General features: G+C 41.5%; 1 protein-coding gene across 17 annotated transcripts in view; it reads right to left on the bottom strand.

Annotated features, from left to right (window-relative positions):
• Positions 1 to 14,875, bottom strand: part of LOC139277579 (band 4.1-like protein 1) — a 298,694-nt gene that overhangs the window by 177,367 nt on the left and 106,452 nt on the right. Inside the window, exon 1 of one of the 17 annotated variants that reach the window (XM_070896229.1) lies at positions 10,195 to 10,439. The exons of the other annotated variants lie outside the window; for them this stretch is intronic. The gene's annotated coding sequence lies outside the window, so the exon portion shown is untranslated. Of the gene's footprint in view, positions 1 to 10,194; positions 10,440 to 14,875 lie in introns of those variants that run through there. 17 annotated transcript variants of the gene reach the window in all.

Below are 14,875 nucleotides of genomic sequence, written 5' to 3'. Positions count from 1 at the left end.
ACACTGATGTAGGGTGGATTTGGTGAGCGTTTTGTCAGATTAATTTCTTTGTACGGCACAATACCGTGGTGAGTCGAAGCTCGAGTTCGAGGTTGCATATTCTGAATTGCCGACATTGTCAGCGCGTGCGGCCATGAGGAAATCCCAAAGACTGCCGACAGGGAGGGACGAATCATTTGCACACTTGCTCAGACAGAGGTCGCCATAGCAGACCAGCTACAAAGTACAGAACAATAGTAATTCACTTCAATTAATGAATTGGGAGTGAAATGCATTGAAACATTTTGAGTGACGAGATATAGCACTATATAAATGCAAGTTCTTTCCTTTTTTTCCCCCCCAACTATAGAATGACGATAGGAGAAAATAAGAAAAAAATAATCAAATGTAGCGATGTGCACAAGGAGTGTGTGTCCCACTATCGTGCTGACTAGTATTTCCTGTTTCAGCCATATTTAATTTTAAGTTGGCAATAAATTAGTTTTAGCATGATGCAAAATTCACTTTATTAAGACACAAGGGGTATATTTTTGTCTTTATCATTTGAGGGGTATTTAGGCAGAGCAGATCACACACCCTACGTAAACTAGAGGTGATCCAAAACTCGGCTGCCCACGTCCTAACTCGCACCTAGTCCCGCTCACCCATCACCCTTGTGCTCGCTGACCTACATGAAGCAACAGCTCAATTTCAAAATCCCTCCATGGCTCACCCCTCCCTATCTCTGTAATCTCCTCCAGCCCCACAACTCCCTTCCCCAGGAGATGTTTGCTCTCCTCTAATTCTGCCCTCTTCAGCATCCCTGATTATAATCGCTCAACCATTGGTGGCCATGCCTTCTGTTGCCTTGGCCCCAAGCTGGAACTCCCTGCCTAAACCTCTCCGTCTCTATCTCTCTTTCCTTCAAGACACTCCTTAAAATATATCTCTTTGATCAAGCTGTTGGTCACCTGCGCTAATTTCTCCTTATGTGGCTCGGAGTCAAATTTTTAATCTCATAATACTCCTGTGAAGCACCTTGGGACGGTTTCACTATGTTAAATGCGCTATATAAATTCAAGTTGTTGTTGTTTATGGAACTTATCTGATGATATCAAGGGACTTCTTCATCCAAATCCATTGTGTAGTCTTTTGGACGCCTATTTTCGAGTACAATGGCACAGATCAGACGTAGACACCACTATACCATGAGCGATCAGAGCCAAACACCTCCGTCTAGACCAATTACCCATCTGTACTATCAGAGAATATGGATATACAGACCCACTGTGAAACCACGAGAGATTCAGATAGATAGTTACGAAATCGTAAGGAATCATAGACTGTTACAGGATCACGGGAGAATAAGACTCAGTCTCTCAAAGGATCTGTCATACAGCCACGATCAGATCGCCAGGGAATATGACAGAAGCCCCAACGAAAATAAATCAATATTAAAAAGTTCTGCATGCACAAACACTCTATAATATCTGAAATTGGGTGCATCCTCACGAGACAAGCAGCTGGGGAAAAGCATTTTTTATTACAAACTTAAATAATTAATAATTTTTTTAAATTACCTGTCACTCTGGTTTTGCTCCAGATGGTAATTACTCAAATGATTGCACCATGAGGACAGACAATCAAGAACACTGAATTGTGCATACATAGAGGGGCAACTTGTTCCTTTGTGGGACCAGACAATCATTACAAAATAGGAAAAAAAGCAAGCTTAAATAGACCTGAAAAGTTCTATCTGGAACACATTGGAGCACCAGAAACTATAAAGGCAAATAATACCGATGGAGTTTAAATGGAGCCTGCTATGATTTTACCACGTAGATTGTTTTGGACATCGACAGCAGTTTTATCTTCAAACTAATACGTTCCCATGAATCCACCATACACCACAAAATTGGCTGCAATGGTGAAAGAATTCCAATGTTTTTTTTTACAATGCCCAGCAAAACCGCAAACACATTATAAAAAGCCCCGCAATTTAAGGGGCTAGCAGTATACTTGGTAAGACGTCTGGGGCCTGGATTCAAATCCAGCCCATGCGGATGTCACAGTGCCGCAATGAGAGCTCTATTCAATTTGAAGCTCACACAAATTGGTGGGGCAAGATAGAGAGAGTCATAAGAACATAAGAAATAGGAGCAGGAGTAGCCCATACGGCCCGAGCCTGCTCCGCCACTTAATACGATCATGGCTGATCCAGTAATGGACTTGGGTCCACTTCCCTATCCATTCCCCATAACCCCTTATCGGTTAAGAAACTGTCTAGTGCCATTTTAAATTTATTCAATGATCCAGTCTTGCTCTGCATTTAATCAATACGGGAGCAAAATGGAAGGTACTCCATCCCCAGTGTCTCTCACCTCAAAGAACATAAAATTCACAAGAATCAAATAAAAGTCTGCACGAATGGATCAAAGATTCTACAGGAAGCGAAAGTCTGAATGATCGTCTTTGCCAAAGTCCACGGTCAATGCAAAAGAATCTGCCGAATGGCTTTCACTGTACATCCATCAAGGATGATTCAAACAGGCAGTCTCAGAGGGGCATCTTCATCCAATTAAAGTGCTTTCTTATCATTAAATTGAAACACACAACTCCGATCAGAAAAATGTGATCGAATTAAAATTGAAAGCTCAACAGATTTGGCAATGTGTGTGAATAATAGTTATTAGTAACATGGACAAATGGTTGAGTGACCTCTGAAATACTCAAAAATACTCAGTTACAGGGTGCGCACTCTCACTCGCCATCGAATTATCTAAAAGTCCTTCACACAGTGAATTGACTCACATAAGCAACGCCTGCACCATCCCACAAAATGCAATCAGATGAATCATCAGTTTTGCAGTATTTGCTGAGGGAGCAACGATGTCCAGGAACTCAGGAGAACGCCTTCAAGTGGTGCCACTGGGCTCTGCCTGAACAAGTGCATGGGATCACGGTTTAACAACTCATCGAACAATCCATTTGGCATTCTATCAGCACTGCGCTGGAGTGTTGGTTAGATTATTCTGAAGAAGCAATCATTATTAAATAAGCCAAGCTGATACCTTTTTGCAGGCTTTTCAAATTGGAAGCATTTTTTTTTTTAAAAACATGATTAGTATTCTCCTTCAAAGATCTCTAATTTTCCACCAAAACATAGCTAAATTTATAGCTCATCTCTCATGGCTTTACTTGTGGTTAGTCCAAGATCTAGAACATTGTGGCGACTTTTAACTGGCAACCTGTTTTTTTTCCATTTCCAGACAGTGGTCTGGGCTGTGGTCTAAGTAGTCACATTCGGAGGGTCGAGGTTAAAGTGGAACTTCTGAGGTGTGACAGACACTCTCAAAACATAAGAACATAAGAATTAGGAACAGGAGTAGGCCATCTAGCCCCTCGAGCCTGCTCCACCATTCAACAAGATCATGGCTAATCTGGCCGTGGACTCAGCTCCACTTACCCGCCCGCTCCCCGTAACCCTTAATTCCCTTATTAGTTAAAAATCTATCTATCTGTGATTTGAATACATTCAATGAGCTAGCCTCAACTGCTTCCTTGGGCAGAGAATTCCACAGATTCACAACCCTCTGGGAGAAGAAATTCCTTCTCAACTCGGTTTTAAATTGGCTTCCCCGTATTTTGAGGCTGTGCCCCCTAGTTCTAGTCTCCCCGACCAGTGGAAACAACCTCTCTGCCTCTATCTTGTCTATCCCTTTCATTATTTTAAATGTTTCTATAAGATCACCCCTCATCCTTCTGAATTCCAACGAGTAAAGACCTAGTCTACTCAATCTATCATAAGGTAACCCTCTCATCTCCAGAATCAGCCGAGTGAATCGTCTCTGTACCCCCTCCAAAGCTAGTATATCCTTCCGTAAGTAAGGTGACCAAAACTGCACGCAGTACTCCAGGTGCGGCCTTACCAATACCCTATAGAGTTGCAGCAGGACCTCCCTGCTTTTGTACTCCATCCCTCTCGCAATGAAGGCCAACATTCCATTCGCCTTCCTGATTACCTGCTGCACCTGCAAACTAACTTTTTGGGATTCATGCACAAGGACCCCCAGGTCCCTCTGCACCGCAGCATGTTGTAATTTCTCCCCATTCAAATAATATTCCCTTTTACTGTTTTTTTTCCCAAGGTGGATGACCTCACATTTTCCGACATTGTATTCCATCTGCCAAACCTTAGCCCATTCGCTTAACCTATCTAAATCTCTTTGCAGCCTCTCCGTGTCCTCTACACAACCCGCTTTCCCACTAATCTTTGTGTCTCCCACAGGGTTGTGAAAATAAAATACATCTAATGTTATATTAGATTGCATTTGTTATTTCTAATTTGCTGAGACAGGACTGTTGAGAGGTTTAGCAAAGCCAAAGTAATAAAAAGAATGAGACTGGGCCTCGTAATTCTGCCAATCATAGATGTCTTCATTAAATTTACTGCAGCCTGAGGAATTTCTTCACATGACTTCAGCAAAGAGACACTTCCAGCAATAATATACCGAAACACTCAGCTGAGACATTTTTTGCTCTTTACATTATAGCAAAGTGACAATTAGGACATCTTAGTAATTCGTGTTAGGCAGTTGTCAGGCAGTGGAGAAAGCAGAGGTAAACACGAAGAATTTCTGAGCAGAAGCAGCTCGTGGCTTCATGCCCCTTAACCAGTGGAAACATTGACTATCTTCAATCATTTATTGAGTTTATGTTGAATTGTGAAAATTCATGAACGTAAAAGGTTATATATTTACGTGGTCAGAGATTAAGGAGGCGGTTTATAGCCCCCAGAGAAACAGAAAGCCATCACTTGATTCTTCAAAGAAAGCTGCAACTTTGTCAAAAAAACAGTTTGAAAGGATCAGAAAGCAAATCTTTTAAAAGCAATCATCTTCTGCAGACAAACTTTTCCAATCACATTAATTACAGTTTAATAGTCATGCTTTTCCCCTTTGACAATTTTTCTCCCTTGCCCTCCATTCCTCAAGGCACTGATTCCATGCTTGGGTAGGACTCCACAGTTGGCAGGCATCTGCCATGACTGCATCCAAGTAGCCCCTTGAGCCTCAACAGTGAGTACTAGCTGGCTGTTCCACGAGACTGTTCCATGAGGCATCACAGCTGAGGGTCTCCTGATATCCATTCCTAGCTGAATCACGATCATGAACGAGAACCCTAGCCAATGCCAACCTTCCTAATCAAGAGGCACAACGACCAAACTTAGTGCCAACAATGGTCCTGGCTATATTTACCGGTCAGCAAAGATGTGGCATCAAACATGGGTCATTCCTAATCTACGTAGGTAAACTTGGTAAGCCAAGAAGGCAGCTTCTTGTGATCATTTAACTTCGACAAGTAGAAGATAGGGGCCAGTGTACAAGATTGAGATTGAACGAGATGTTGTCCTTTAGATGAGGTGTTAAATTGAGGTCTGTTTGCATATTCCGGTGGTTTAAGATCTCATGCTGCTTTTGAAAGAGGAATGGGCATGTCCTAGCTAACATTCCCCCCCCTCAAACAATGGACTGTAAATTGCGACCTCTCTGGGTGCATACGATCTGCGCACGCGCCCGAAAAGGCCTTGCAAGTTCCGGGTTTAGGCGCGCGAAGTGCATGTGCCTAAACCCGGCACTTGCGATCTGTCAAAATGTATTATTCATACTAACTTTTTGTTAGTCATGTACAAGGACCCCCAGGTCCCTCTGTACTGCAGCATTTTGTAATTTCTCTCCATTTAATAATTTGCTTTTTTATTTTTTCAGCCAAAGTGGATAACCTCACACGTTCCCACATTATACTCCATCTGCCAAATGTTTGCCCACTCACTTAGCCTGCCTATATCCCTTTGCAGATTGTGTGTGTCCTCCTCACAACTTTGTATCACCAGCAAATTTGGCGACATTACATTCGATCCCTTCATCCAAGTCATTAATATTGATTGTAAATAGTTGAGGCCCCAGCACCGATCCCTGCAGCATCCCACTAGTTACCGTTTGCCAACCGGAAAATGACCCATTTATCCCAATTCTCGGTTTTCTGTTAGTTAGCCAATCCGTGCTAATATATTACCCCCAACCCTGTAAGCTTTTATGTTGTGCAGTAACCTTTTATGAGGCACCTTATCGAATGCCTTCTGGAAACCCAAATACACCACATCTACTGGTTCCCCCTGATCCACCCTGCTCGTTACATCCTCAAAGAACTCCAGCAAATGTGTCAAACATGATTTGCTTTCATAAAACCATGCTGACTCTGCTTGACTGTATTATGCTTTTCCAAATGTCCTGCTACTGCTTCTTTAATAATGGACTCCAGCATTTCCCAATGACAGATATTAGGCTAACTGGTCTATAGTTTCCGGCTTTCTGTCTGCCTCCTTTTTTTTAAAAAAAAATAGGTGTGTTACATTTGCAGTTTTCCAATCCGCTGGGACCTCTCCAGAATCCAGGGAATTTTGGTAGATTAAAAGCAATGCATTCACTATCTCTGCAGCCACTTCTTTTAAGGCCCTAGGATGCAAGCCATCAGGTCCAGGGGACTTGTCCACTTTTAGTCCCATTATTTTATCGAGAGCTACTTCTTTAGGTGATAGTTTTAAATTCCTCCCTCCCTATAGACCCTTGATTATTCATTATTGGGATGCTTGTAGTGTCTTCTACCGTAAAGACTGATACAAAATATTTGTTCAAAGTCTCTGCCATTTCCCTGTTCCCCATTATTAATTCCCTAGTCACATCCTCCAGGGCACCAATGTTTAATTTAGCTACTCTCTTCCTTTGTATATACCTGTAGAAGCTGTGTCTATCTGTTTTTATATTTCTTTCTAGTTTACTCTCATAATCCATCTTCTCTCTCTATTTTTTTTTAGTCATTCTTTGCTGGTTTTTAAAAATTTCCCAAGCCTCTGGTTTCCCACTAATTTTGGCCACTTTGTATGCCATTGTTTTCAATTTGATACCATCCTTTACTTCCTTGATTAGTCACGGATGATTCTCCCTACTCAGTCTTTCCTTCTCACTGAAATATATTTTTGTTGAGAGTTATGAAATATCTCTTTGCGGGCAGAAATTTGGGCTATTTGACCAGCGAATATCCTTCAAACTCTTATACCTGGTAAAAGCAGGCGTACAGCTTTAATGTTTTAAAAGATAGAAAAAACTTATTTTTATATTAAATACCCTGCCCATGAAGGCAAGTTTATGTTTAACACTATTTATTTCCAAAAAATTCAATTGAATTGAATTTAATTTCTATTACTTTTTAAAAAAAGAGAAGTGTTCTTTTTATTTATGTGTGCAGGGTTTTTTTTTGTTTTATGGGCTTTTCTCACTGATAATGTAGTATTCTCATACTTTACTATGATTGGTGGTCTCGGTCCACGTGATCCCAGGATGTGCTTACGCTCCTAGGACATGTGGGCCTCTGCGCTGGGCTGTGCATCTAGGCCTCGGAACACAAGCATTCGTTCCTCTGGGACCACCGGACACTTTCGTGAAAATAATTTCGGTCAGAGGCATCCGCCCGCGGGAAGCCTCCGACTGCAATTTTTGGCCCAACATGACCAAAACAAAAAGAAATCTTAGCTCATCTTTCATCTAATTATACGTGAGACACTGATGGTAAAGAATGGTTGTTAGCTTTGCTTACATAACAATTGATATTGCACTTTAAAAGCAATTAATTATGTGAAGCAGACATTTAGAAGTGATATGGCAATATTTTACTGCGAATATATAACTTTCATTGCTACACTTTTGAGGTTCCAAATTTGAAAACTCATGCAATGAAGCTCATGCAGTGTAAAATGGGACTGTTTCCACTGACAGATTGAAGATCATTGGCAAAAGGACCAGAGAGGAGAAAAAAAAAACGCAAGTTTTTATGATGTGGAATTCACTGCCTGAAAGGATGGTGGAAACTGATTCAGTGATAACTTTCAAAATGGAATTAGCTATCTACCTGAAAAAGGAAAAAATATTCAGGGCTATGGAAATGAGCGGGAGAGTGGAACTAATTAAATAGCTGAATGGTCTCCTTCTGAACTATAAGATTCTATGATTCTTCCATATTAGAATTTGGATATCTGGAAAAGTGATTAAAGATGAGGCATTTCCTCAGAAGGAGATGATGAAATATCAAAACATAACACTCACCACACGCATGAACCAGTTCAAGAGTTGCAGAATCTGATGATCCTGCTGAAAGGGGAACATTGTGCTGAGAGGGCATTTTGGGGGGAGTAATTTTCAACACATACAGGCCAGTTACTAAGTGAAGGAATTTTGCAACAATGTAACAATGTTTCACATATACCATGTAAACTACATAATGCTGTCTCTCAGATAATGCTATCTTCTCCTGTAAAAATTGCATTGCACATCACTTATCAGAATTCCTTGTACAACATTCAAAATCATGAGGGGACGCGACAGAGTAGATAGTGAGACTGTTCCCATTGGCAGACGGGTCGAGAACCAGAGGACACATATTTAAGGTGATTGGCAAAGGAACCAAAGGCGATTAAGAAGCAGCTTTTTTTTTAAAAAGGCAGCGAGCGGTCAAGATCTGGAATTCACTGCCTGAAAGAGTGATGGAGGCAGACTCAATTTTATTTTTCAAAAAAGGGAGTTGGAGAAGTGTCTGAAGGAAAAACAATTGCAGGGCTATGGGGAATGGGCAGGGGAGTGAGACTAGCTGAGTCGGCTGGGGCTCGATGGGCCGAATGGCCTTCTTCCGTGCTGTAACCATTCTATGATTCGAACATCTAATTGTCTATGACAGCCACATCTCCCTCTCTAACAATTATCACATTGGACACTCAGAGATAATACATGCCCTTTGTAATATTAAAAAACACAAAAATATCTTTGAGCTGATATTTTGTAAAACACTATTAATTAAGATTGGTGCATGGCAGATGAAACTGAGGTGCAACTGAACAGTAATATTCATCTGTGTGACTTGAAATGAAAAGCTGTATAAATGAAAATACAAATAAATTGCACAATATTGTAAATCAGTTAACTTAGATTTCTCTAATACAACTTTCACTGCATCATTTGGAGGTGTAGCTTAATTGTTGCTTTGATCAAACTGGCAACAGTAAAATACCAGGGCAATGAAACATAGTAAGACATTATGCATCAAAAAGACTAAACTGCAGAATATGTCGTCAGCAGCTGCTAAAGCACAGTCATAATTCAGGGCCACATCTAGGGAACTCTCCATCACCTCTGCCTGACAGGAACAGCTCAATTCTGTCCTCAACTGAATATCCCTTTGTAGAAATCGCAGATGGTTTCTTCCTCATCTCCATCAGATTCAGACTCTGTTAGTGCCTATGTTACACTTGTATCTAGGTTTGGAGTTGTATTCGCAGATTGTGGAGTTATACTGCCTGTTTGCAGCACTCTCCAATCAGAGAAAACAGTGCTGTGTGAAAGGTCAGAACGGTCATTAGAAATTTAAAAAGATGCTTCTGCCAACTATCTGAATTATTTGTAATCATTCAACAAAAGTTTCCAGATTTGGTTTAATGCCAATTGCAGCTGCAGCCATCACAAAGGTCTCCCAGTAGTGATTTAATGCAAGTTCCAGTTACTCCTGTGTTCTAGGTCACGCTTGTATGACATACAATAGGCTGGATTAGATTCCAGCCTTTGTGAATCCCGTCACAGAAGTTGTTGAGCACAAACTCGAGGATTGGCCACACATGCTCACACTTCTGCAACAGCAGCCTTCCCCATTCTATCGCCTATCGTGAAAATAGGTCAGACATCTAAGTTTCCCACAGCTTTCTGACAACAACTCTTAAATCTTTGCTGTCATGACTATATATAGCAGTTAGTTGAAGTTATTGCAATCACAGGGTTTGTTTGCCAGAGGGAACTTAATTCTTCCCAGCTGATGGGTTTATAACAAGGCCAGTATCAAGACAATACTAGAATAAAATTTTAAATCAAAACAATTTGAAATCCTTTGTGCTCACACCAACACTACTCAGACACACAGCAGCATCAGGTCTCCAGTCAGTCAACCGTTCAAGCTACATTTTACATTGGCTTTGATGAGTCAATTGTTTTTCAATAATCTTCAATTTTAAAATAATTACTAGTTTCAACTTATTGCTGTTGGCCATACACTCTAGAAACAAAGTAAAATGGTCTTTCAGTGACTTGCAGTTATCACAGCCACAGATGTGTCACTCACTAGTTTGCAGTTCTGTTTTGTGGCTATTGAAGCTCCTTGGAACTTCCACCACATATTCCAAATCACTTGCACTTGCTCTGTTCCTTTGCGTGAAGGCCAGAAGGTTGGTGAACATCTCCTTCATCATGCTCGGGTGGTAAAGCCAACTGTCATATTGTTGTGGGTAATTCTTCTTCAAAAATTCAAGCGGGGTTGCTCTCGAAACCCAAGGACCACCTCATTGGTACTCTGTATGGCTTATAGCCAAATTTTGAACAGCGCTCACTGCTCTTCCCACCGCTTTAATCATCAGCACCATGTCAGCAGGTCCTTTTCTAATTCAGGCAACTTGACATTTAAGACATGTTGCAATTCTGCACTCACTGGGGAAGCTGCTCAAGGACAGTACGAGTCGGGAACAGGGCTAAAATTTGATGAACTGCAGAACAACTCAGTTAGAACATAAAGCCTAGCTTGTGGAAGATCTGCTGAGGATTTACCTACTGTCTTCCTTCCAGCTCTCAGAAATGTTGAGGTTTGAAGTCTTGGAGATTATGAAGAGAGTTGACAAAAATCAACTCGTTAAACTGCAAAGGCTTCAAATTCCAGGGGACAATAAAAAAAATTAAGTCAAGTTTAAGAAGGAAAAGTCAGCTGGAAGTTTGTTCATACAAAGAGCAATAGATTTTTTGGAATAAGTTACCAGGGAAAGCCTCAGAATAGATTATAGAGACAGGTAGATGTGTTTTGATAAAGAATGGATTGGGAGATATGGCAAGTATTTAGGGTTGGTCTTTGAGAAGTGATCGGTTTGTTAGGCCCAAACAAAAACAGAAAATGCTGGAAATACTCATCAGGTCATTTATTTTTATTTCCAGCATTTTCCATTTTAATTTCGGATTTCCAGCAGCTGCAGTATTTCGCTTTTGTTTTTTGTTGGGCCCAAAGGCTTTTTCCGGTTCCTAAAAATGCCTTTGTTCTCATTGCTCTTCCCCAAAGTTGCACTTATTGATGTTTAGTCCATGCGTTGTTTCTATGTTCCCCGTTCGTTGACAGCCTCCACCATCTTCACATCAGCACTGTAACTCCCTCGTCCCCCTCAGAGCTCCTGGCATATTTACTTTAGATTTTACTTCAAACACCTTCAATTTTACAATCTTCAACTGTGAAATACATTCTCAGGCTGCCTTTGCGTCTTCACATTCCCATTTTGAAAGGACCCAGTTGCACTCCAATTATCTGCAGCAGAAGTGACAGGAGTGAGTGCACGCTGTTTCAAGGGCTCCTCAAATGCAAAAATAAATTCCAGGCCCACTGCTGTAAAACAACATGCATTTAACACTTAGTGGCATGTTGTGTACGCCAAATAGTTTGTGTACACCACTACTCTCCAGTTTTTGCTCATTTGCTGTGGTCAGAATTTTAAAAAAAGAGACAAGCAGACTGGGAGAAGACAAACAAGCGAGCTGAAGAAGATGGAAGAACAATCCGGAGAGATGCAGGCAGCACAAAAATATCAAATTTGCGCAGGACATTGAGACAGAGCAGCATGAAAAGAGGGAAGAAAAAAGGAAGTCAATGGAACTGGTGTGAAAAGGGTCAGATTATGGATCAGGTATTGTGGTAGTCTGAAAAGCACTTAAACTGCACCTGGGCTATAGCAACCAGAAACGCTCTCAGGAATAATAACATGGTCCCAGCAGGAAACACTAATAAATCATTAAAATACTTACATTACATATATAGCACAATCCAGTTTCTTGAAAATAGCATATTTAATAACACATTTTCTGTCGATAATTGCTATTACACTACAGACAAGGAATGTTCAACCAATCATGTAGCCTTGCTTACCCAATTGCACTCAATCTATAGCTTGATGACAATTAGAACAGCAACAAAGCCAAAAATACACTGGACCTGCTCAGCAAGCTGCTTCTGAGGCAACATTTCATTTTACTATTCACAATTTCTGGTTTTTTTTTTAAAACAAAGCTAATAGCGTACCAGTTTTAACAGTTCCTATGGCACTTTTGTTCCAATTACGTTTAAGAGAATTACTAAGTTGAACTTCGGAATATGTTTTAAGACTTGCCACAAACTCCAGAACGAAGGGTCTCGGACCAAGCTCAGTAAATGGGCAGTACACGGACAGCTGAGATTAACTTCTGTGCTCATAAGTGGTGAACATGTGGGAAAAACTGCCCATGGTGGCAGAAAATGCAGAACTTAAGGAAAAATTGGATACTTATTTGAGTGAGTGAGCGAGTGAGAGGTATTCATTTTTTAAGGACATGGCAGACTGTAGAGTCTTTCCTGGTCTTTATACTTCCCTAAGTTCCGGCTATATAATTGTGAAAGTTGATTCCATTGGCCTTTTTAAAAAAAAAACTCTTCAAAGTCTGTCTACATCTAAAACAAGTCCCCACTACAAGTTTCCTGTGAGTCAATATAAATAACCTTTGAACAGTTCACAGTACATTTTTTGATTCAACATTTCCTATGCTGCAGTCGTTTTCCCCCACAAACATTCCACAACACCTGCAGAGTCATGCTGCACAGGAAGTTATGAAGAGGCTGCGCTTTTTTGGGACTAATGACACTGGGTTGTGTTGAATATTAACTCCTCAAGACTCAAACCACTGCAAAAGGAACCAATTTACCCCGTGAGCTTGCATACAATGTTATTTGCATGTGAAAACATAGTCTTCATCAACAGAGTGTATGCAAGTATAGGGTGGACTAGAATGGACAAACTTGAACTTACGTAACATCTTTCATGACTCAGTACTTCACAGCCACTAAAGTACTTTTGATGTGTACTCACTGATAATGTAGGGAAACACATCTAATTTACAAACTGCAAGGTCACATATTCTAAAATATATGAGAAGCGACTTTGTTTAAGTGGTATTGCTTGAGCTATATATTTTGGCCATGACACTAGGGGTGAGGGGTGAGGAAGTCCTCTGCTCTTCTTCAAATCATGCCATGGGAACTTTTACACCCATCTGGGAGAGTAGATGGAGCTTTGGTTTAAGATCTCATCTAAAAAGGCACCTCCAACAGTGCCATTAATAGAATGGCACCGCCATTCAATATGATCACGGCTGATTCTCTATCTCAACACCTCGGGCCCAAGTTTCCACATGATTTGCACCTGATCTTTAGGAGCAACCGGTGAAGAACAGACTATCTTAGAAATCGCAATTCTCCACATTTTTTTTTCTGTAGTTCTAGTCAGGTAGAACAGTTCTATTTTGGAACAGAATTTTTTTCTTCAAAAGGGGGCGTGTGCGGCCACTGACGCCTGATTTCAAAGTTTCCACAGTGAAAACGTACTCCAAACTAACTTAGAATGGAGCAAGTGAAGATTTTTGTAGAACTGAAAAAACCTTGTCTACCCATTAAAAAATCAGGCGGTTACAAATTAGGCGTCCAGAACGAGGTGGGGGGGAGGGGGGGGGGGGGAAGGGAAGTCATTAAATTCTACAATAAATCCTTATTTATACTTCTACAAATAAATCCAACCTGAATAAACATTTATAAGCAAAGAAAAGATTAAATAAACCATCTTCCTACCTGTGTGAAAGTGCTTCAGCCAGCCTCAAGTTTGTTCGTTCGTTCCTGACGGCAGGGGCGGGGGGGGTGGGGGGGGGAGGAGGAAGCCATTCCCGACGGCGGGTGGACCCGAACGCAGCGGGGGGGGGGGGAGGAGGAAGCCATTCCAGACGGCGGGCGGGAAGGAGACAGGTGAGAAGGCTGCAGGAAGCCTCAGTGCTGATGTGCTGATGGCAATGTGCTTTTATTAAAAAATGTTCAAAAATTAAACAGCTACAAAGATCTACAAAAATGGCCAAGTGCCAATGTTTCCTTCACACAGAGCATGCGCGAACGCTCCAACGCGCACGCGCAGGGTTGCCGGCAGGAATAAAACTAATTTAAATAGTACCTGCCCCCTCCCACTTACAAAATCGGCGCGAGTGTAGGCTCCGCCCCCCTGGGCGCCGCGCCAAACAGACAAGGAGCTGCAGGGCTCTCCAGAATCGCGAGTTTTTTTTCTGGCGTCGTTTTAAGCGCGAAAAACGGGCGCCCAGCTCGGAGGGGCAACCGTTTTTTATCGTGTGGAAACTTGGGCCCCATATTCCCACTTTTTTCCCATACCCCTTGATGCCTTTTGTTTCTAGAAATCTATCTCACTCTTAAATATATTCCGTGACTTGGCGTCCATAGCCTTCTGTGGTAGAGAATTCCACAGGTTCAACACCCTCTGAGTGAAAACATTTCTCCTTATCTCGGTCCAAAATTTCGTACCCGGTATCCTGAGATTGTGACCCCTTGTTCTAGACTTCCCAGCCAGGGGAAACACTCTCCCCGCATCCAGTCTGTCCAACCCAGTCAGAATTTTATACGTTTCAATGAGATCCCCTCTCATTCTTCGAAACTCTGGTGAATACAGGCCTAGTTGACCCAATCTCTCCTCATACGACAGTCCTTCCATCCCAGGAATTAGTCTAGTGAACCTTCGCTGCACTCCCTCTATGGCAAGTATATCCTTTCTTAGGTAAGGAGACCAAAACTGTACACAATAATACAGGTGCGGTCTCACCAAGGCCCTGTATAACTGTAGTAAGACATCCTTGCTCCTGTACTCTTGCAATGAAGGCCAACATACCATTTGCCTTCCTAACTACTTGCTGCA

The sequence above is a fragment of the Pristiophorus japonicus genome, chromosome 12 (genome assembly GCF_044704955.1).
Source record: "Pristiophorus japonicus isolate sPriJap1 chromosome 12, sPriJap1.hap1, whole genome shotgun sequence".
NCBI classification, from domain to species: domain Eukaryota; kingdom Metazoa; phylum Chordata; class Chondrichthyes; family Pristiophoridae; genus Pristiophorus; species Pristiophorus japonicus.
This window is presented reverse-complemented; position numbering and strand designations above follow the sequence as displayed.